The sequence below is a fragment of the Oncorhynchus mykiss genome, chromosome 14 (assembly GCF_057628025.1).
Source record: "Oncorhynchus mykiss isolate SJ-2025 chromosome 14, ASM5762802v1, whole genome shotgun sequence".
In the NCBI taxonomy this organism is placed as follows: Eukaryota; Metazoa; Chordata; class Actinopteri; order Salmoniformes; family Salmonidae; genus Oncorhynchus; species Oncorhynchus mykiss.
Window position 1 is genome coordinate 1,472,864 of NC_143035.1, and position 22,921 is coordinate 1,495,784.

Below are 22,921 nucleotides of genomic sequence, written 5' to 3' on the forward strand. Positions count from 1 at the left end.
ATCGGGCCAGTCAATTTCACATTCCTGCAGGATTTTTATAGCATGACAAATTCGTGATGGTACCTGCCCATTGAAACATATTGCAAATGCACAGTGACTTTGAAAAAGTAAGGAAACATAAACAAATGGAAATAATGAAATCAACATTTTTTTATTTTTGGGTGACCAGTTGCACGTGCATTTGCAATATGATTCTATAGTGAAAAAACATCACCAAAGTCACATTCTGAAATCTACCCTAACGAGCGATTGAGATGAACCAGAATCACTGCAAAGCCATGCCGAGTTCATCGGGCCAGTCAATTTCACATTCCTGCAGGATTTTTATAGCATGACAAATTCGTGATGGTACCTGCCCATTGAAACATATTGCAAATGCACAGTGACTTTGAAAAAGTAAGGAAACATAAACAAATGGACATAATGAAATCAACATTTTTTTATTTTTGGGTGACCAGTTGCACGTGCATTTGCAATATGATTCTATAGTGAAAAAACATCACCAAAGTCACATTCTGAAATCAACCCTAACAAACGATTGAGATGAACCAGAATCACTGCAAAGCCATCCCGAGTTCATTGGGCCAGTCAATTTCACATTCCTGCAGGATTTTTATAGCATGACAAATTCGTGATGGTACCTGCCCATTAAAACATATTGCAAATGCACAGTGACTTTGAAAAAGTAAGGAAACATAAACAAAAAAAATCAAATTTTTTTTGGGGGGGTTACCAGTTGCACATTTTAGATCACCAGTTGCACATTTCAGATCACCAGTTGCACATTTCAGATCACCAGTTGCACGGAGGAAAATTGTTACTTTTGACTTTGACTTTTGACTTCCTATGACATCATATTGCAAATGGACAAAACATATGCCTTATGCACAAGTAAAACAAAAAAAAATTATGATAATACAAGTTGACAAAGGTATATTTTGAGCAAAGTATAGTTTGAATTTTGAGCATGACAAATTCGTGATGGTACCTGCCCATTAAAACATATTGCAAATGCACAGTGACTTTGAAAAAGTAAGGAAACATAAACAAAAAAAATCAAACATTTTTTTGGGGGGGTTACCAGTTGCACATTTTAGATCACCAGTTGCACATTTCAGATCACCAGTTGCACATTTCAGATCACCAGTTGCACGGAGGAAAATTGTTACTTTTGACTTTGACTTTTGACTTCCTATGACATCATATTGCAAATGGAGAAAACATATGCCTTATGCACAAGTAAAACAAAAACAATTATGATAATACAAGTTGACAAAGGTATAGTTTGAGCAAAGTATAGTTTGAATTTTGAGCATGACAAATTCGTGATGGTACCTGCCCATTAAAACATATTGCAAATGCACAGTGACTTTGAAAAAGTAAGGAAACATAAACAAAAAAAATCAATTTTTTTTTTTGGGGGGTTACCAGTTGCACATTTTAGATCACCAGTTGCACATTTCAGATCACCAGTTGCACATTTCAGATCACCAGTTGCACGGAGGAAAATCATTACTTTTGACTTTGACTTTTGACTTCCTATGAAATCATATTCCAAATGGAGAAAACATATGCCTTATGCACAAGTAAAAAAAAATATATATATGATAATAAAGTATGACTAAAGTATGTTGATAAAGTTCTTATACATGTGTTATTGACACAAAAATCTAAAGAATTTTGAAAAACGGTCCAGAAAGCACTTTTTTAAGGATCTGTGAAGTTTTTTACCAAATTTTGACATTTTTGACTTGACTTTTGACTTCCTATGAAATCATATTCCAAATGGAGAAAACATATGCCTTATGCACAAGTAAAAAAAATATATATATGATAATAAAGTATGACTAAAGTATGTTGATAAAGTTCTTATACATGTGTAATTGACACAAAAATCGAAAGGATTTTGAAAAACGGTCCAGAAAGCACTTTTTTAAGGATCTGTGAAGTTTTTTACCAAATTTTGACATTTTTGACTTTTGACTTTTGACTTCCTATGAAATCATATTGCAAATGGACAAAACATATGCCTTATGCGCATGTAATTAAAAAAAAAAAATATGATAACAAAATTGGACAAAAGTATATTCATACAGTTCTTACACATGTGTAATTGACAAAAAAAAATCGAAAGAATTTCGAAAAAAGGCCCAGAAAGCACTTTTTTAAGGGGTGAAAAGTTTTTTGAAAAAAAATCATTTTTTCAAAATTTTGCTTTTGGATGTTGACTTGTGTTGCATTTCCAATATGAAAAACCCAGGTGGAGCGCACTCCATATGCCATATGGCATTTGCCATATACTTTGCACGAATCAACGCCGCTTTGGGTGGTATTGGACATCGTGTATATGGTTTGTCTAATGCCAATATCTTGCCATTCATTTTTGTCCAATTCAGGGGGGTATTCAGGGGGGTATTCCCTTACAAGTGCCTTGCGAAAGTATTCGGCCCCCTGAACTTTGCGACCTTTTGCCACATTTCAGGCTTCAAACATAAAGATATAAAACTGTATTTTTTTTGTGAAGAATCAACAACAAGTGGGACACAATCATGAAGTGGAACGACATTTATTGGATATTTCAAACTTTTTTAACAAATCAAAAACTGAAAAATTGGGCGTGCAAAATTATTCAGCCCCCTTAAGTTAATACTTTGTAGCGCCATCTTTTTCTGCGATTACAGCTGTAAGTCTCTTGGGGTATGTCTCTATCAGTTTTGCACATTGAGAGACTGACATTTTGTCCCATTCCTCCTTGCAAAAACAGCTCGAGCTCAGTGAGGTTGGATGGAGAGCATTTGTGAACAGCAGTTTTCAGTTCTTTCCACAGATTCTCGATTGTATTCAGGTCTGGACTTTGACTTGGCCATTCTAACACCTGGATATGTTTATTTTTGAACCATTCCATTGTAGATTTTGCTTTATGTTTTGGATCATTGTCTTGTTGGAAGACAAATCTCCGTCCCAGTCTCAGGTCTTTTGCAGACTCCATCAGGTTTTCTTCCAGAATGGTCCTGTATTTGGCTCCATCCATCTTCCCATCAATTTTAACCATCTTCCCTGTCCCTGCTGAAGAAAAGCAGGCCCAAACCATGATGCTGCCACCACCATGTTTGACAGTAGGGATGGTGTGTTCAGGGTGATGAGCTGTGTTGCTTTTACGCCAAACATAACGTCTTGCATTGTTGCCAAAAAGTTCAATTTTGGTTTCATCTGACCAGAGCACCTTCTTCCACATGTTTGGTGTGTCTCCCAGGTGGCTTGTGGCAAACTTTAAACGACACTTTTTATGGATATCTTTAAGAAATGGCTTTCTTCTTGCCACTCTTCCATAAAGGCCAGATTTGTGCAATATATGACTGATTGTTGTCCTATGGACAGTCTCCCACCTCAGCTGTAGATCTCTGCAGTTCATCCAGAGTGATCATGGGCCTCTTGGCTGCATCTCTGATCAGTCTTCTCCTTGTATGAGCTGAAAGTTTAGAGGGACGGCCAGGTCTTGGTAGATTTGCAGTGGTCTGATACTCCTTCCATTTCAATATTATCGCTTGCACAGTGCTCCTTGGGATGTTTAAAGCTTGGGAAATCTTTTTGTATCCAACTCCGGCTTTAAACTTCTTCACAACAGTATCTCGGACCTTTCTGGTGTGTTCCTTGTTCTTCATGATGCTCTCTGCGCTTTTGACGGACCTCTGAGACTATCACAGTGCAGGTGCATTTATACGGAGACTTGATTACACACAGGTGGATTGTATTTATCATCATTAGTCATTTAGGTCAACATTGGATCATTCAGAGATCCTCACTGAACTTCTGGAGAGAGTTTGCTGCACTGAAAGTAAAGGGGCTGAATAATTTTGCACGCCCAATTCTTCAGTTTTTGATTTGTTAAAAAAGTTTGAAATATCCAATAAATGTCGTTCCACTTCATGATTGTGTCCCACTTGTTGTTGATTCTTCACAAAAAAATACAGTTTTATATTTTTATGTTTGAAGCCTGAAATGTGGCAAAAGGTCGCAAAGTTCAAGGGGGCCGAATACTTTCGCAAGGCACTGTAAGTATTGTCCAGTACATCACAAACTCTTGCCCGACTGTCATTCTGTGCATCATTGTATCTCATCTGAATTACTTCTGTTTTAACTGGCTATGAAAATACTTCCATTTCTCTTGTTGTTCAGTTACCAAGGTTACTACAATGTTACTCTGTCCCTCAATTGACTGACCACTTGTATACCTTTTGCAAAAGCAAGCTACACAGAAACGTGTGGGAAGGCATTTAGACACATACAGTATAAACACTCATGTATATTTTCATCCACATCAGTGTGGGTTTGACACAGCTAATATGGAGCTTTAGTGTATAATGTCATGTTTTCGATATTTAACCAACAGTGATTAGTCTTGGCAAGCCAGTGAAGGAGAAATGACATATAATTAAAATGGGAAAAAGACATTAATAGAAATGCACTGACACATAATTATCCACAACATCAACCATAGAAGATATGCTAAACAAGATCAATCATAAAATCCCAGTGATTCTGTTTTCAAAATTTTGTCAACAGCAGTGAAGTTTAATATTTCTCTCTAGAGACGCTATCCTTGTACTGTATCAAATTGATATATATTGATTTAGTCCAAGATTGAGGAGCTACCACATAGCCACAAGGGTTTGGCATCCAACTCTTTCAATACATTGACTGACTGAAAGAGCACCCTTTGAAGTCAGATACAAGAAAAAAAGAAATGGTGTAGAACTTTTTGCCACTATTTTGCTCACAGGACATGAATTCATTTGTAAGACCACAAAACACGTTTCTAAGAAGATATCACACAGTTATACCCTTAGCTTTATTATATATGTGGGTTTTCTCATTTTCCCTTTCTGGTTTCTGCAGACTTCATTCAGAGTGAGAATAATTTCCAATTTGATTATTTTTTTTCACCTTTGATTTTGGACTCTATTCTGAGATTTAATATTTTGCCAAAAGCTATCATAACTCAGCTAGAGAGGTCTTGATAAAAATATTGTTTTCTTCTGAAACTGTATCATAATGTTTTCCTATATAGAGTATATGTCTGCCTCTCTATTAAGTTATGTGTGTGTCCAGCCTATAGCCACTCACTGTTGCAAGCCTGTATCCACTCACTTTTCATGGTCCTTTCATTTTGGACTTTATAAAACTTTATATAGTTGCCTACCGAGATCTGTAGAGGGTAAACTATCTATCTACTACTATCTAATTTATCCTTGGTTACAACACGAATAGGCCCCCTCCTTTCTTGAGGCGCACCACAGTATGTTGTGAAACTGAAAAAATGGACGATGATTTCCAGACTTGCTGCTATCGAATACAGATCGCCCCGTGATCAATTTGATACATCATTAACGTTTATTAACCTGTCTACGATACTGGTTCCCAATTGGGAATCAACCCTCCCACGTGCAGCTGGAACGGTGGCGCATGGAACGCAAAAATATTCTTAAAAATATTTAACCTCCACACATTAACAAGTCCAATAGCTCAAATTAAAGATAAACATCTTGTTCATTTAGCCAGCAAGTCAGATTTCTAAAATGTTTTACGGCGAAAACATAGCACATATATATGTAAAACCACCACCAGACACAGCTCATTTCAATAGCCAAAACATGCAATCAACAAACGCAGGATTAAAAAATAAATCGCTCACTAACCTTTTGAAAATCTTCATCAGATGACAGTAATATGACATATTACACAGTACATATTTTTTTTTTTCAATAATATGCCATTTATATCCATAAATGTCCATTTACAGTGAGTTCACCTTCAGAAATTACTCAAAAACGCCCGCAGGAAATCTATGTAGCGCGGCAAGATAACGTAAAATAGACATCATAAACTTTGACTAAATATACATGTTCTACATATAGTTAGAAAGATACACTGCTTCTTTATGCAACCGCTGTGTTAGATTTATTTTTAACGTTACAGAAATCGCACACTATTCCATATTGTGAGACAGCGCTCAGTTCCAAGCTACATTTCCACGTAATGTTGGAGTCAACAGAAACACAGATTTAAGCATAAATATTCCCTTACCTTCGATGGTCTTCGTTCAGAATGTCTTAGAAGGCTTCATACTTACCCAATACATCGTTTGGTTTCAAGTCTTGCGTCTTTGTATTAGCTACTGCTAATAACATCAGCTGAAATGCACCCAAAACGTCCTCTGGTCCGGATAAGTTGCGCATCAAAACTTCAAAATTACACATTATATGTCGACTAAACAGGTCAAACTAAGTGCAGAAGCAAGCTTTATGATGTTTTAGACGTGCAAAACAAACTTCAATTCAATCGCCCATCGTCTGCCCTTCTCTTCAGTGCTGGAAACAAAGGAATGACTGTGACCAATTCGCGCCCATACGCACAGCCTATTCTCTCGTGGCACGCACTAATTTCACTCCCATAGGGTCAATTCTCGCGCGATTTGAACGGTTTGAAGCTCTAATGAAAGAGGACATCTAGCGGAAGAGATAGAAAGTGTCCCCAGAATCATAGCTGGTTGGGAGGGGTGGGGGCATGACGTCAAAGTTGCTCCAACTTTCATGGCCACAGAAACTAGTTTGGAAGAATGCCTGCCCTGTGAGTTCTGCTATACTTACAGACATAATTCCAACGGTTTTAGAATCTTTAGAGTGTTTTCTATCCAATAATAATTTTTATTTGCATATATTAACAATTTTTGAAAGATTTTTTTTCCAGTTTACTAGGGGTACCCAATCTCTCCAAAGGGGGCGTTTGTCTGCCATATCCTCAACAGGTTAATACCTAAAGTTGGTTTAGAAAAGTCATTTGAAGTGATTTGTAAAAGTTTATAGGCGACTTTTGTAATTTTAAAAAGTGACGTTGCGTCTTGTAAATGGGCTTTTTGCAGCATCAGACTGGCCTTCAGCAAATGCCATTTTGGGTATACAATGACGGATTTAATTGGGAAAAATACCCAATTGTGATGTTTATGGGACATATAGGAGTGCCAACAAAGAAGCTCGTCCAAGGTAATGAATGTTTTATATTTTATTTCTGCGTTTTGGGTAGCGCCGGCTACCGCAAAATCTGTTGTTTACGTGTCGTGCTGGTATTTTGGGGGGGGAGGGGGGGGGGTGCATGCTATCAGATAATAGCTTCTCATGCTTTCGCCGAAAAGCATTTTACAAATCTGACTTGGTGGCTAGATTCACAACGAGTGTAGCTTTAATTCAGTACCTTGCATGTGTATTTTTATGAAAGTTTGAGATTTATCGAGTACTATACTATAGTACTATAGGTGGCGCTCTGAAATTTCCGCTGAGCTGTTCCTGTGCAGGGACCACCTCCGGTTACCCTACTTTGAATGTTGTAGTTATCAATTGTCCCATTAACAATCAGCCACATTAACAAACATATTTAATTTCATCCTTGACATGTATCTACAGTAGTAGGACAAATGCTCTCCATCCAACCTCACTGAGCTCAAGCTGTTTTGCAAGGAGGAATGGGAAAAAATGTCAGTCTCTCGATGTGCAAAACTGATAGAGACATACCCCAAGCGACTTACAGCTGTAATCACAGCAAAAGGTGGCGCTACAAAGTATTAACTTAAGGGGGCTGAATAATTTTGCACGCCCAATTTTTCAGTTTTTGATTTGTTAAAAAAGTTTGAAATATCCAATAAATGTCGTTCCACTTCATGATTGTGTCCCACTTGTTGTTGATTCTTCACAAAAAAATACAGTTTTATATCTTTATGTTTGAAGCCTGAAATGTGGCAAAAGGTCGCAAAGTTCAAGGGGGCCGAATACTTTCGCAAGGCACTGTAATTGTCTTTTCTCATGAGGTCATCTATTTTGTGAAGTGCACCAGTCTCTCCTGCAGCAAAGCACCCCCACATGATGCTGCCACCCACGTGCTTCACGGTTGAGATGGTGTTCTTCAGCTTGCACACGCTTTTTACTCCAAACATTTGATGGTCATTATGGCCAAACAGTATTCATTTTTGTTTCATCAGACCAGAGGACATTTCTCCAAAAAGTACGATATTTGTCCCCATGTGCAGTTGCAAACCATAGTCTGGCTTTTTTATGGAGGTTTTGATCAGTGGCTTCTTCCTTGCTGAGCGGCCTTTCAGGTTATGTCGATATAGGAGTCGTTTTAATGTGGATATAGATACTTTTTCTGTATCTGTTTCCTCCAGCATCTTCACAAGGTCCTTTGCTGTTGTTCTGGGATTGAAATCTGTGTTAAGATTGTGAGGATAACAACAGATAATGGCTCTAACTTCTTGAAAGCTTTCCATGTTTTTGGAGAAGATGAAAACAACGAGACAGTGGAAGCAGTGGGTGGTCAGGAAGATGATGGAGAGGAACAAGAGGTGAGTGAAGAAGTGGAGATTGTTGATGTGGCAACGATCTTGAATGAAGATGATGGTTCTGAGTACCAGCTGCCGAAGCACCAGCGCTGTGCTTTCCACCTACTCACCTTAGTATCTACAGTCGATGCCCTGAAAGCAACATTCAGTGAGGCTTACAAAAAAGTGTCCCTCACCAAGCACTTTGGAATAAGTTCGGAAGATCCACACTTGCAGCCGGAACGGTTAAAGATGCTTGCGACCTCCAGCTGCTGCGCCAGAATGCTACAAGGTGGAACTCCTGGTTCATGGCTGTAGAAAGACTCCTGAGGATTGTTAAGACAAATGAGAGGCGGCCGTCAAGTTCTCTGCACAGACTAAGTAAGAAAGGATGATGTATTATTTTGTCATAATTTAAGGTCTTGAATGTTGTCTAAATCTGTTGCAGTGTTTCCAAGACCTTTTCTTGAACTAATAACTGTTTCACATACACTATCATTGATCCATTTAGTCAACTACTCATCCAGCCATTGATTACTGTAGTTAAATCAGGTGAAATGTTTAGTTGTCCCCTTTGTTTTATTATGATATATATTTTTATTCCTAGGTTTAATCTTGCTGAACTCATAGAGTATGTTGCAACCATGATCCCAGTTGCAAAGGCCATCAATATCCTGCAGGCTGAAACCAATGTTCAGATGGGGTTGCTACTTCCAACTATCAACCTGCTGTTCACAAAACTTGACCGAATCAAGTTGTCCCTGAAGTACTTTAAGCTCTGGTGGATGCGCTACAACTGAGACTGAAGAAGTGTTTCAGCCACATGTTTCACGGCCCTGAGCTGATAGCAGCTGCAATTCTTCTCCCAAATTGGTCTCATGACGAGCGCTCCCGACAGAGTTACATCTCGTTTCAGTGCTTTTCTTCAGACAAAGGAATTCTCCGGTTGGAACATTATTGATGTTTTATGTTAAAAACATAACATTATGCTAAAAACATTTTATGTTAAAAACAAGCGTGTTCAGCCCTGTAATCCATCTTCATGAGGCGCGAGCACTTCGTCCAGACAAAAACTCGAAAAGTTCCGTTACAGTCCTTTAGGAATGTATGGAATCAATCTTTAGGATGTTTTTAACATAAAACATCAATAATGTTCCAACCAGAGAATTCCTATGTCTGAAAAAAAGCACTGGAACGAGAGGTAACTCTGTCGGGAGCACGCGTCATGAGACCAAGGCACTCTGCCAGACCACTGACTCAAAGAGGTCTCATGAGCCACTCCTTTATAGTAGAATCCTCATTCAAGATTCTAAAGACGGTTGATATCTAGTGGAAGTCGTAGGAAGTGCAACTTGACTCCATAGACACTGTGTATTCGGTAGGCCAAGCTTTGAAAACTACAAACCTCAGATTTCCCACTTCCTGGATGGATTTTTCTCAGGTTTTCGCCTGCCATTTGAGTTCTGTTATACTCACAGACATCATCCAAACAGTTTTAGAAACTTAAGAGTGTTTTCTATCCAATACTAATGATACTATGCATATATTAGCATCTAGGACAGAGTAGGAGGCAGTTCACTCTGGGCACACTATTAATCCAAAAGTGAAAATGCCCCCCCCCTATCCCAAAAAGGTTAAGGATGCAGGCCATTTAGGCAATCATACAGCTGCCATAGAAGAAGGGAGCAAGGGACTTTTCATCGAATGAAGGTAAAGCTCTACCCCGTCATGACTTTTAAAATGACCAGAAATAGTGGTCAGTTCAGCGTGGGACATTATCATTACTGTCAAGTACAAATGTGTTGAAATGTGTGCTTTTCAAATATGGCCCCAATATGGCTAATTGTAGCTGAGTACTCTGGGACCTGCACCAGTGTTTATGGCCCTGTAGCAGCCCTGTATTTTTCACATCCCAGCATTTTTGTGCCTCCATGACCCGCGATTAAGAGAACTGTCAGATAACTATTGCATTTCTGTTAAAATAGTGGAATAACATAGATATGCTCTCCCATACTGTTTCAACTCAGCGAGGGAGATCTGCATACTGTTCTTGCCCATTTCTCAAGCATTCAGCCACACATATGGTAAAGTGAATAAAGAGACTTGTAAATGTGGTAGCAAAGCATACTCCAGGCTCAGCGCTCACTGACAGAAAATAAAATGAACATGAAGCATTGCAGTAGAAAGGAGCTCAACTCCGACTTCAGTTTTTTGTGTGTTCTTGGCTGTCTATTTTGACTTTGTTTAGATATACATACAATCACAAAGATAACCATAAGAAAGAGTGAGAGAAAATCGTAGATTGAAGAACACAAAGAGAGACACTTGATTTGGAGTCATTATATGTTTTAGGAAATATCTCTACAGGCAGGCATACTGCAGAAATGCATTACATCACCATCAATCTTGTACATTTAATATTTTTCATGTAAATGAGCTTGGTTCTGCTGGTTCTATTTGGAGAACAAAGTCAAGACCAGGGGCAGAAGCAAGGTAAAGAGGCTGTGCTCTGGAACTGACCAGCCTTCTGAGTGGCATCTTCCTGGACACAAAAGCCTTGGACAAGCAAAACCATTAGTTTTTTTTGGTGAATGGCATTCAGCGCAAAGGCTTTCATTGACAAAGTATCTAAAGAGGGAATTGAGTGCTGCTGGGCAAAAAGGAGGAAAAATAAATGTACCACCCTTGACTCAATAACATTGACAGTACAGGCAAGTATATACTGGCCGCAGTGGGCCTTTTCCAACCCAGAAGTTATCCATAACTACAGCCAATGTGGCAGTAGATCTCATACCGCAGGCCAAGTAAGACAATGTTACATCCATGAAGGAATACCTGCTTCAGCCGCTCAGGAGACCTTAGCGAGCAATGCCTGCTATCCAAAGAGTAGCAGGCTACAGCTGGAGCACCAAATATTGTCTGTTAAAGTGGAACTGACAGTGTTTTAGCAACATGCAATCATATTAAAATGTGATCATATACACCCCCAGGAAGAATATTACACTTTTTTTTTATCTTAAGCGAGCACTTTGATATGGTCATTTTCAAATTTTCATAAATTCATATAATATTTGGGAATTAGGTATAGTAAGGCATTTGTGAAAATACTTTAGCAAAATAGACTGGCAAAGTAGACGTGCGTTTCGACAATTAACATTGCAATGAATAAAACGGGACCTGAGACTACGCAGACTGGTGGGCCATAGCCAATCAGAGCTACAGTAGACCTACATGTAAATAAACCATTTGCCACATGGGCCTGATTGCAGGCAGCAGCAACAGCGCGACTTTAGATCAATAGAATGCATTCACAAATGCGTTCTAGTTGCCTATGCACATAAACAACAACAACAACAAAATATATAATTTAAACTTTATTTAACTAGGCAAGTCAAGAACACATTCTTATTTGCAATGATGGCCTACACCGGCCAAACCCGGACGACGCTGCGCCAATTGTGTGCCGCCCTATGGGACTCCCAATCACAGCCGGTTGTTATACAGCCTGGATTTAAACCAGGGTGTCTGTAGTGAAGCCTCTACCACTGAGATGCAGTGCCTTAGACCGATGTGCCACTCGGGAGCCCAAGATCAACAACTAGCTAATGCTAGCCAGAACAAGATGAGCTAAAATCTAAGGAGGTAACATTAGATAAACGCTCTCATATGTTTTCAGCCTAGGCTATTGCTCAAATGTTGCTGTTATAGGCTGTTAGGGAATGATCAGAATTAGTTGGGTAACATAGATAAGATGTTTTATTTTCATGATATTCTTATGAGTGATTTCTCATAAGAATGTATTTTGTTGTACTATAGTGGTGGCCATTGGCAGTTATCTGTTCTATGTCAAGACTAAGTTGCATGGGCCGCAGAGAGGGGAGAGGTCAAGGGGTCATCATGTGTAAACATATCTTGACCTATAGCCCCACTCTCCTCTCCGTGAGTTTGTCCAGGATTGGTTGTATTTAGAATTGGTTCTATCTAAATGACAATTTGATATATATCATAGGGTGGGGGTAATGTCTTGGTACCATTTTGTACCAAGGACGAGATAAGAGCTTTGTTTAGGAGACCAAACTGAACGATAATTTATAGCCAACTCTGTCTTCTTTGGGGATACTCCTCTGAAGTAAAGTATTTTCTTTGTGGAAGTTCCTAAGACCTGTGTTTTGTCATGTCGTCTTGAGAGGGGGTGGATCTTTGCTATAAAGGAACCCATTTGCCATTATGTTGGGCACTCTCAACTTTTCATTAGAGATACTGAACTGTTGAAAGTCAAAATGCTATTGAAAAAGCTTAATTATTATTAAAGGTGAAGATTAAGCATAACTCTGACTCGTGTGTGATTTGCTCTCTCATCATTTGGTAATTAAGGAAATTTCCACGACATTTGGCGACGGGGATAGGATGTGAATCTTCACTCGGTGACCGCTCCTGATGACCTAGGTAATCGTGCACAAGGGATCCCTCAAACTCGGGATCTCAGGGAGACCACACTTCAAGAACGGAGCAGATGGACCAACCTAAGATCGGAGAGGCAGCGAGCCGAGTGGATACCACATCCCGAACATAGTAAAAAAAAGATTTAAAAAAAAAAAGAGGTGAGATGAGCAAACCACATTTGAAGTTGAGTTGGATAGGACTTAGAGCTTGGTGAAGCCCTAGTGGAAGAAGGACCTCATTCTGTGTATCTGTGTGATTGTCTAAGTGACTCTCAGAGGTGGTGAATTCCAATTATTTTAAATGTGCTAGCCAGGTATGCCCTGGGTTACTCTGTGTGAGTATTTTGTTAGGAGCGTTCTGTGTGGGCGCGGTAGGTTGAATCTGTGTGGGTTACCTTTTTATGTTCTGATGTTCTGTGTGGACATCTGACCAGTTCTGTGTGAGCATCTGACCAATCCTGTGTGGGTGATCAGTAAAATTCTGTGTTAAGTACTTAAGGAATTCCTGTTTAAAAAAAAATCTCTCCCTGTGTGTGTGTGTGTGTGTGTGTGTGTGAGAGAGAGAGAGGGGGAGTGAGATTGTGTGTGTGAGACTAAGGAGCCATGGGCGCGCGCGAGTGCAAAGAACCAGGCATTCCGGACCCTCCGACTGGAGCCTTGAAGGTTATGGTAGATAAATGGGGTAGGGATATTCTGGAACAGGTACTTCTATGGCATAGAGAGGGTGGTTTTCCTTTGACAGGGACACTAAGTGTGACGCTGTTAGATGAGGTAAGACAGAGATTGGTAGAGAAGGAAGGTAAACTAGGAAAAAAGGATCAAATTGACTGGGTGAAATTCAGGAAATGGGAAAGGGAAGCTGACAGACGGAAGAAAAGACAGGACACATTTTGGGGAAAACCCTGTCAGAATATGGTAGTTCAGACTGAGGAAGGAGAAAAGAAGGGGAAAGATGAAACAGTGAGAAGGAATAGGAAGGATGATGGATGACAGAGACTGTCCCCCTCCCTACTGTACTCCTCAAACTCTCTACCCAGTGTTGCCGGACCTCCCTCCTCCTCAGGCGCCTCCTGCTGATCCGCTGGATGCAAGACCACTACAACCTGCAACCCCACCCCCTGTCTCTCCCAACACCACGGTGATTGATCGTCTGGCACGGAGCCTGGCTGAAGTCCTGACAGGGCCTGGAGTGACTCCGGCCAGTCTCACTGGAGGCGCAGTGGGGGGAGCACGCCAGAAAGGAAAAAAAATCAACAATCCTTTTCTCAAGGCTCCTCCACTCAGCTCCAGTGAGGACGGAGGGGCACCCCAGCTGACTCCCCCGTTGAAGGACTGTCTATGGACCAGGACGGAGAGGCGTGTCTCTACCCCCTTCCAATACGACCCAGCATCAGACATGTATCATCAATACCCTCTGATGGCCTGTCCTAACCCTCAGCCTCGACCTGATGATGCTAATGCTGCTGCCGCCGCAGCATGGAACCCCATTGTGTATGTCCAGAGGACGTGGAGACATGATGAAATCAAAGACATTGTAGAGGACCTAGTAGACCCAAGTAAGGACGCTGTGAAATATTCAGCAGAGATGAGGGTATTAGTGGGTCAGTACAAACCATCTGCTGCTGAGATAGCCCATATCTGTAAAAATAAACTGGGACTCAGGTGGATGTACAGGGACAGTTTGATTGCAACTACCTGTGGGCTGAGAATGGCGCATATCAGGACCAGATAACGGCGCTGCTGGTCAGGATTGTGGAGATGTATCCAACTAAGACTGACTGGACTGCTATCAGAGAATGCACTATGAAGAAAGATGAGGGCCTGGAGGCTTTCAGAAAGAGACTTGAGACCTGTTTCAGGCTACACAGCGGTATCAGACCAAACAAACATGCATATGGGGATCTGCTGAAAGACGCCCTAGTGAGGGGTCTGACACCGGACCTGGAGAAAGCTGCCTACCTGCATCAGTTGGGAGACTGAGCCATTAGCAACGGTGGTACAGCACTGCTAGCATGCTGAGAGACAACAGAGTACTCAGAAGGAAGAAAAAATAAAGGAAGAAAAAGTAAAGACACAGAAACTACAGGCTGCCCAGATGACGTTTTACCAGGAAGCAGCCCCAGCAGGGACAGGACGAGGGGCTGGAGTGCGCAGGTGCTACAACTGTGGGAAGCCGGGTCATTTTGCTGCTGACTGCTCTGAGCCAACGAATCCACAGAGGAACAAAGACAGGGGCGGACCGAGAAGAGGGGCCCGAGAGGAGGGGGCAAGAAGAGGAGGAAAAGGAGCACATGCATGGACAGCCCCATTCCAACAACAGCCGTGGCAGCCACCTCCCAAGCAATGGCAGGTCAGGCCACCTCACAGGGTCCAGCAACAGCAACAGTGGGGACCACAAGGAGTCCCTCCAGGCAGAGGACAAACTGGAGCCTGGCAGACGGGGCCGCCGGCACAGACGACCCTGTACAATCCAGGACAGGGAGGAGGAGTATTGACATGATGAGAAGACAGGGACAGTTGTGCTAAAATCCTCAGAGCAACAAGAGCATTTGTTTTTAAAGTGTCACACCCTTCCGAGAGTAGAGCCAACAGTGGAGGCTTGCGTCAATGGTGAGTCATTAATATTTCTTGTTGATACTGGGGCTGCTATGTCTGTCATTAACTGCAAGGCTATGATAAAACCTCCCATGTCTAATGAAATAGTCAAAACTATAGGGGCTTCAGGCCTCCCACTCAGAGAGCAGGTAACTATGCCTCTGCCTGTCTCCTTTTGTGAGGAGAAGTGTCAACATCAATTTCTCTACTCTGACCACTGTCCTGTCAATCTGATGGGCAGGGACCTCCTGTGTAAACTGGGCATCAACATAACATGTGGCCGAACCGGTTTAACTGTTATTCATGAGGAAGAGGAGGAAGAGGGGGAGCAATTGATGTTAATGTCTGAGTGTTGTGACTGGTATTATGCATGGGATGTTGATGATGAGGTGCCCAATATTGCTCGTGTTTTCTCAATGGCCAAAACCCATTGGGGCCACGAGGGCAGTTTCATGTCTGAAGCAGGCTTACATTGCACCTCCCATTTTTCACCATTGACAAGAGATCTCCATTATGAGAAACAATGGCTGTGTGCTACATTACAGAATGAGTCAGTGCAGTGTGAGGGTATATACTGTAGCAGTGATTTCTGTGCTTTAGGGGTTAATCTAACCCCTGCACAGAAAGAGCTCTACCTGTTTGAGGATAGCGCACCACATGTGTCCCTGGCAAAATCAGACAGAGTAGAATGGGTGGATACTGGAATTTGGATGAAATGCTTGGTTGATGCTACAGACTGGGAGATGCGCCCTGATGGGTCAACTTATTCACCCAGCACACTGACGAGTTGTTACCCACTCAGTTGGGGAACACCAACTGAGAGGGGTGTGCATGGTGTTGATCAGGTTTCTTTTTCTTCCAATATCATGTTGTTGAGTGAAGACTCACCCCTCCTGAGAGGGGTCTCTGAATGCCTATGGGCAAGGGACAAGTATGATTTTGGGAGAATAAAGGGAGCTGAGCCAATGGTAGTCACTCCTAAAGATACCAGGCGCCCGTCTAGAGCACAGTATCCACTCAGTAAGGAGGCAATAGCAGGTATTACACCTGTTCATGCATCCTTGTTAGCTAATGGTGCTTTAATTCCCTGTCCAGAATCACCCTGTAACAACCCTATCTTGCTTGTTAGAAAACCTTCAGGTGATTGGAGATTTGTCCAGGACTTAAGGCCTGTGAACGATGCAGTTTTTGCCCGTGCCCCGGTGGTTCCTAATGTTACTACACTGTTGGGGGCGGTACCACCCACAGCAGAGTGGTTCTTTGTGATTGATTTGACAAATGCATTTTTCAGTATTCCAGTGGCACCAGAATCTCAGTTCTGGTTTGCTTTCACGTTTCTAGGAACGGGTTACGTGGAATCCGCCACAATTTTTTCAGCGGCTTTAGCACAAAATCTGGAGGGTTTTATACCCCCTGAGGGCAGCACTCTGATTCAGTATGTGAATGATTTGTTGTTGTGCTCCAGCTCAATGGAAACTTGTGAAACTGATACTCGGGCTCTGTTGATATTTCTCGCTGAGAATGGCCACAAAGTTTCAAAGAAGAAGTTACAGTTGGTTTCACAGGCAGTGAGGTATTTGGGTCATGACATCTCTCCCAATGGCAGGCAGCTGGGTAAAAAGAGGATACGGGCTATTCTCTCTGTCCCACAGCCGGTTACTAAACGACACATGATGTCATTGACTGGTATGGCAGGGTATTGTAGGGCGTGGTTACCTGACTATGCTGATGTGGTGCAGCCGCTTGCTGACCTTATTTATGGCCACAAAATGGCTATGAGTGACAAAATTAAGTGGACACCAGAGGGACTGACTGCTCTGACCAAACTAAAACAACTCATGACTACTTCTCCCTGTTTGTGGCTCCCTGACCATTCTAAACCTTTTAACCTCTTTGTTTGTGAGAAAAATGGTTTTTATGTCATCTGTTTTAACACAGGAACATGGAGGAAAGCAGCGCCCAGTTGGGTATTATTCCAAACAGCTGGACAGTGTGGCCAGAGGTCTGGTTTGTTGTTTGAGAGCTGTGGCTGCTGCTACTGAAGCTGTGTTGGCTTGTGCAGACATTGTTGCCATGTGTGAACTCACTGTACACGTTCCTCATGCTGTACATGCTCTTTTTTCACAGGCAAAGACGGCCCATCTAACACCAGCTCGACTACTCCATTATCAGAATGTTCTTCTGACAATGTGTCATGTGACCCTGAAGAGGTGCACTGTGTTAAATCCTGCTACTTTGTTGCCCACCGAGGATGATGGAGAGCCACACTGGAAAGTGCTAAATTACCCTCCCACCTTTCTGCTCAAGCTGCAGAACTATTTGCACTCACTAGAGCTTGCATATTAGCTAAAGGCCAGTCTGCTACAATCTATACAGATAGCAGATATGCCTTCGGTGTCGTACATGATTTTGGTACTCTGTGGAAACAGCGCGGCTTCCTGACTTCCTCTGGTAAGGCGATCTCTCATTCAAAACTTGTTGATAACTTGCTAAAAGCTATTTTGCTCCCTTCTGAAATTGCTGTTTGTAAGTGCCTTGCTCATGCTAACTCTTCCGACCCTGTCTCCAAAGGTAATGCTATGGCTGACTTGGCTAAGGCAGCAGCTGTCTCCTTGGAGGCCCCTGTGTTACAGATGGTTTTACTTCCTGATAGTAACCTCTTCTCTCCCACTGATATCTCTGACTTACAATCCTCTGTAGGTCCTGTTGAGTTGAGGAAGTGGAAACGACTATGTACATATGACCAGGTGCAGAAACTCTGGCTGGGCCTGGCTGGGCTACCAGTCTTACCACATTCATGTTTCCCCTACTTAGCTAAGTTGTCACATGGAAGAGATCATGTGTCAAAGGGGGGAGTTGTTGATTTTGTAAATACATTTTGGTTTGCACCTGGGTTTTCTGTGTTTGCTGAACAATTTTGTGCAAAATGTGTGATTTGTATGACTAACAACATGGGAAGAGGTGTCACTGTCGGCTCATCCGACCCCTGAAGGACCATTTGAAGACATAATGATGGATTTTATTGAACTCTCTCTTTGTCAAGGTTACAAATATTGTCTGGTGATAGTGGATGCCTTCTCCAAGTGGGTAGAGGCATTCCCATGTCGACATTCCACTGCTATGGCAGTAGCCAAGAATCTCCTTAGGGAGATCATCCCAAGGTGGGGGTTACCATCTAAATTAACCAGCGACAATGGCTCCCACTTTGTAAACCTGGTGATACAGAACTTGTCTGAGAGTCTGCAGATAGACCTCAGGACCCATTGTAGCTATAGGCCCCAATCCGGGGGTTTAATTGAACGCGTTAATCAAACGCTGAAATCTAAGATGGTGAAGCTTATGGCAGAGACGGGGCTTTCTTGGGTCACTGTGATCCCCCTGGCTCTGATGAACATGCGAGGGAGGCCCCACAGAACCACTGGATTGGCTCCTCATGAGGTTCTGACAGGTAGACCAATGAGGATGATTAATTCTCCCTTCCCACAGAACAAGCTGACACTGATGGGCTGCGACGATGACATGGTAAGTTATTGTACTGCTCTATACAATGTTCTGTAGGCTATTTTCCCCAGGGTGAAAGCGGCTCTACCCCAGCCACTGGTGGGGATCCTGCACAAACTGCAACCAGGTGACTGGGTGGTGGTGAAAGACCTGAGACGAAAGCATTGGAACCAGCAGAGGTGGACTGGACCATACCAGGTGATGCTGATTACCCCCACTGCTGTTCGCGTAGCTGAGAGGTCTACTTGGATCCACACCAATCACTGCAGGAAGGTGCTATACTGCCCACCAGACCCTGAGGATGGAGGACCAGAGATGCCGGAAGTCACCGACTAGATGGGAGGATCAGGCCCAGACTCTACGCATCATGTTTCTTGCTCTGGTCTTGAGCATTCTCATTACAGTTGCCATATGGACTGTGACTCAAGGACAACCGGTCCTGGAAAGACAACATGGTACGAACTCGACTGATAATCGTTCAGTCCCACTGCGGGACTTGAATAACAGCCACTCCAGCTCGAGCCAACGGGAGGCTCAGGACAGGAGTCCAGCAAACAATAGCCGCTCCCATATCGAAAGAAGAAGAAGGTCAATGCATCCACTGGATGAGCATCACAGTAGGAATCACGAGGGAAACACTTGGTGGTCACTGCTTAACTATACAGTAAAGACTGAACTAATGTTAGGAAATACCTACTGTTATGTATGTAGCTTGTTTCCACATTCAGCGATCTCCCCATTCTTACAGTATTCAGTAGAGGTCAGCATTAAAGACACTCTATGTGCACTAGAGGCGCTCTTGTCCAATGAGAACACATGGGGTCAACCTTCACTAGGTAGAACACTGAGGGATAAATGCATTAATGGTAATTTGTCATCAACAAAATATTTACGGGGGGGATTTGATTGTTCACATTGGTGTAGTAGAATAATCTTAGAACCTAGATCCCGTGTACCAGAACCTATTAAAGTCCAACCCCGGCGAACCCCATTTAGGACCTGTCATTGTCACAATCCAAGCAATATTTCCATACCACAATTGAATGAATCCTATCTGGGAATGTCAACATGTGTCAATTATAGTGTTTTCCCAATAGGATGTAGCTGGAAGAAGGGAACATGCTGCTCTGGATACCCCATTAGACTGAGGGTGGGACACACCATTATTGATGCTGAAACTGACAATCGTTCTCCTCATCAATTTGGCTCGGCAACATTTACTGATCATTATTGGATTTGTGGTGATAAAGTTTATCTCTACCTACCCACAAATTGGACAGGGTGCTGTATTTTTGGTAAACTAAACATCTCCCTTGTGGTAATGCATAAAACTAATTCCTCTATTCCAAGCAGGTTAAGACTAATTAAGAGGGACATCTCGCAGTACAATAATGTCCCTAGTGACTCTCGACGATCCTCAAAATTAGAAAGGTTATGGCGTGGTTTAATCCCCTGGTATGGGGCATCGGAGAATGCACATGAGTTGGATAGGCTAGGATATCATTTGGAATCCCTGGTAAATTTGACCACTGCAGGGTTTTCTATGATAAGACCATAATTACAAGCCACTCAACTCATGGCAACACAAAATAGGGTGGCACTTGACATGTTGCTAGCACGTGAAGGAGGGGTGTGTCAAATTATAGGAGATCACTGTTGTACATTTATACCCCAGGGAGATGACAATTTGACTATTGTAGTGGAACATTTGAAAGAGCTTAGGGGTGTTCTCGAAAGGGAACACCAGCCTGACATCAACTGGAATCCGTTAGGATGGGTTCAGTCAGTGTTTGGTGCTTGGGCTGCGACAATTTTCCACTGGTTAATCTATCGTCTAATATTACTGATTGCTCTGTTGCTAATTATCATTTGTGTAAAGAAATTGTTTAATAAAGTGGTTGATGTTGTTCTTACTATGCCCTTGCTTGCAAATGAAGTAGGTATAGGTGAGGAATCTGAGATTGATGGTCAACAATCAGGTGAACACAGTGAAATATTCTCACTGGACAGTGTAGATAGAGAGGGTTCACTGTATATGAATGATTTCCCTGACCTATTCCCTATTCCTGACTATATCTCTGATAGTGGGGAACCCAATTCTAAGCATGAGGATTTAGAGGGATGACTGTCCTATAGGTTGTAATGATGCCTGTGTTTAGACAGGGTTTCTCTTGTAATTTTGGGAGCATTTATATGTTTTGTTATTTTTATTTTTACTCAACAAATGTATTATTCTATATGTTTAAACAGGTGCAAGTCTGTATTATGGTATAAACATTGTAAACTTTCTGAAGGGTGAATAATTACATTGAAGGGATTTGATTCTTTATTATCTTTAATTTTGATTATAGATTTTTTAATTGTATTATATACTCTGCATCTACTATTAGTAAGGTGCCATGTTACTATTCTGATTCTTCAGAGGGGACTGAGTCCCTTGAGAGGGGAATGTTAGGGAATGATCAGAATTAGTTGGGTAACATAGATAAGATGTTTTATTTTCATGATATGCTTATGAGTTATTTCTCATAAGAATGTGTTTTGTTGTACTATAGTGGTGGCCATTGGCAGTTATCTGTTCTATGTCAAGACTAAGTTGCATGGGCCGCAGAGAGGGTAGAGGTCAAGGGGTCATCATGTGTAAACATATCTTGACCTATAGCCCCACTCTCCTCTCCGTGAGTTTGTCCAGGATTGGTTGTATTTAGAATTGGTTCTATCTAAATGACAATTTGATATATATCATAATGTCTTGGTACCATTTTGTACCAAGGACGAGATAAGAGCTTTGTTTAGGAGACCAAACTGAACGATAATTTATAGCCAACTCTGTCTTCTTTGGGGATACTCCTCTGAAGTAAAGTATTTTCTTTGTGTAAGTTCCTAAGACCTGTGTTTTGTCATGTCGTCTTGAGAGGGGGTGGATCTTTGCTATAAAGGAACCCATTTGCCATTATGTTGGGCACTCTCAACTTTTCATTAGAGATACTGAACTGTTGAAAGTCAAAATTAAGCATAACTCTGACTCATGTGTGATTTGCTCTCTCATCATTTGGTAATTAAGGAAATTTCCACGACAAGGCCTACATGTTTCTCCTTTGCATAGTGTTTTGTTGCAGGTTTAGTTTTTTGGTCACTTTCCATCCGATACCTGCTGTACACAGAACTAAGGAAAGCAGCGCAACGGAAGTTGAATTCACCAATGTGAGCACATTAGGGTGTATTTTCATAAAGTAGATGACTCAGCTGTTGACTAATTTATACTCACTTGTGTGTCCTAATTTATACCTGCGTGTGAGGCCTTTTATTTTATAACTTTTTGACAACCAAGGTGACATTTTATGTAGGCTACAGCAATGACCTTTTGGAACCGGAACTTGGCATAAACATTTAGTCTACAACAACTTTAAACTTCCGGTCCAGTAGAAGATTCGGTCTGTACCATTAGTGATAATATGATGCTGGCTTATGTGTGGGTCTGGGAGGACTTTGGCAATGCTTGATGTGACTTGTAGTGCAGCGCAATCAGGTCGGTATGGTAGCAGGCCAAAATGAATTGACAACCCAAATCGGATCGCCTTGTGTTTGACATGTGTGCTAAACTATTACCCACAATATGACTGACTTGTGACCATTGCCCTTCCTAGTTTGATTGTATTGACATCCCCAGCCTTATTTACAGTCGTTCATTTTTGTTCCAAGATATTTAGTGATTGAAATTTAAACAGTGCATCCCAAATGGGTGGAGGTAGCAAACAATGCTTTGATTTACAACCTGATAGCAATATTTTTTGGACTACAAAGAAATGTTTTGGGGAATTGTATTAATCATGCATTGAACTGCATCCATCTATTCTGCCAACAATGGCTTACTGTGTCATGAAATTTTGAGTCGATAGAACCTATTTTTAAAACCTCTTATGAAGTTGGTTTTGTAGCATGAACTGGGAATTTTATATTTTTGCCTGATATTATGATTGTCTGTTTTATATCTGCAAAGTAGTTAAACCTCTTG

General features: G+C 41.7%; 1 long non-coding RNA gene and 1 pseudogene across 1 annotated transcript; both read left to right on the forward strand.

The window, feature by feature from the left end:
- Nucleotides 1–15,099: 15,099 nt before the first annotated feature.
- LOC110488542 (uncharacterized) lies at nucleotides 15,100–20,819 on the forward strand. The gene is made up of 2 exons (XR_016486228.1): nucleotides 15,100–15,420; nucleotides 18,978–20,819. It is a non-coding gene; the product is annotated as an uncharacterized LOC110488542 (long non-coding RNA).
- LOC149978233 (uncharacterized) lies at nucleotides 17,192–18,501 on the forward strand (annotated as a pseudogene).
- Nucleotides 20,820–22,921: the final 2,102 nt, after the last annotated feature.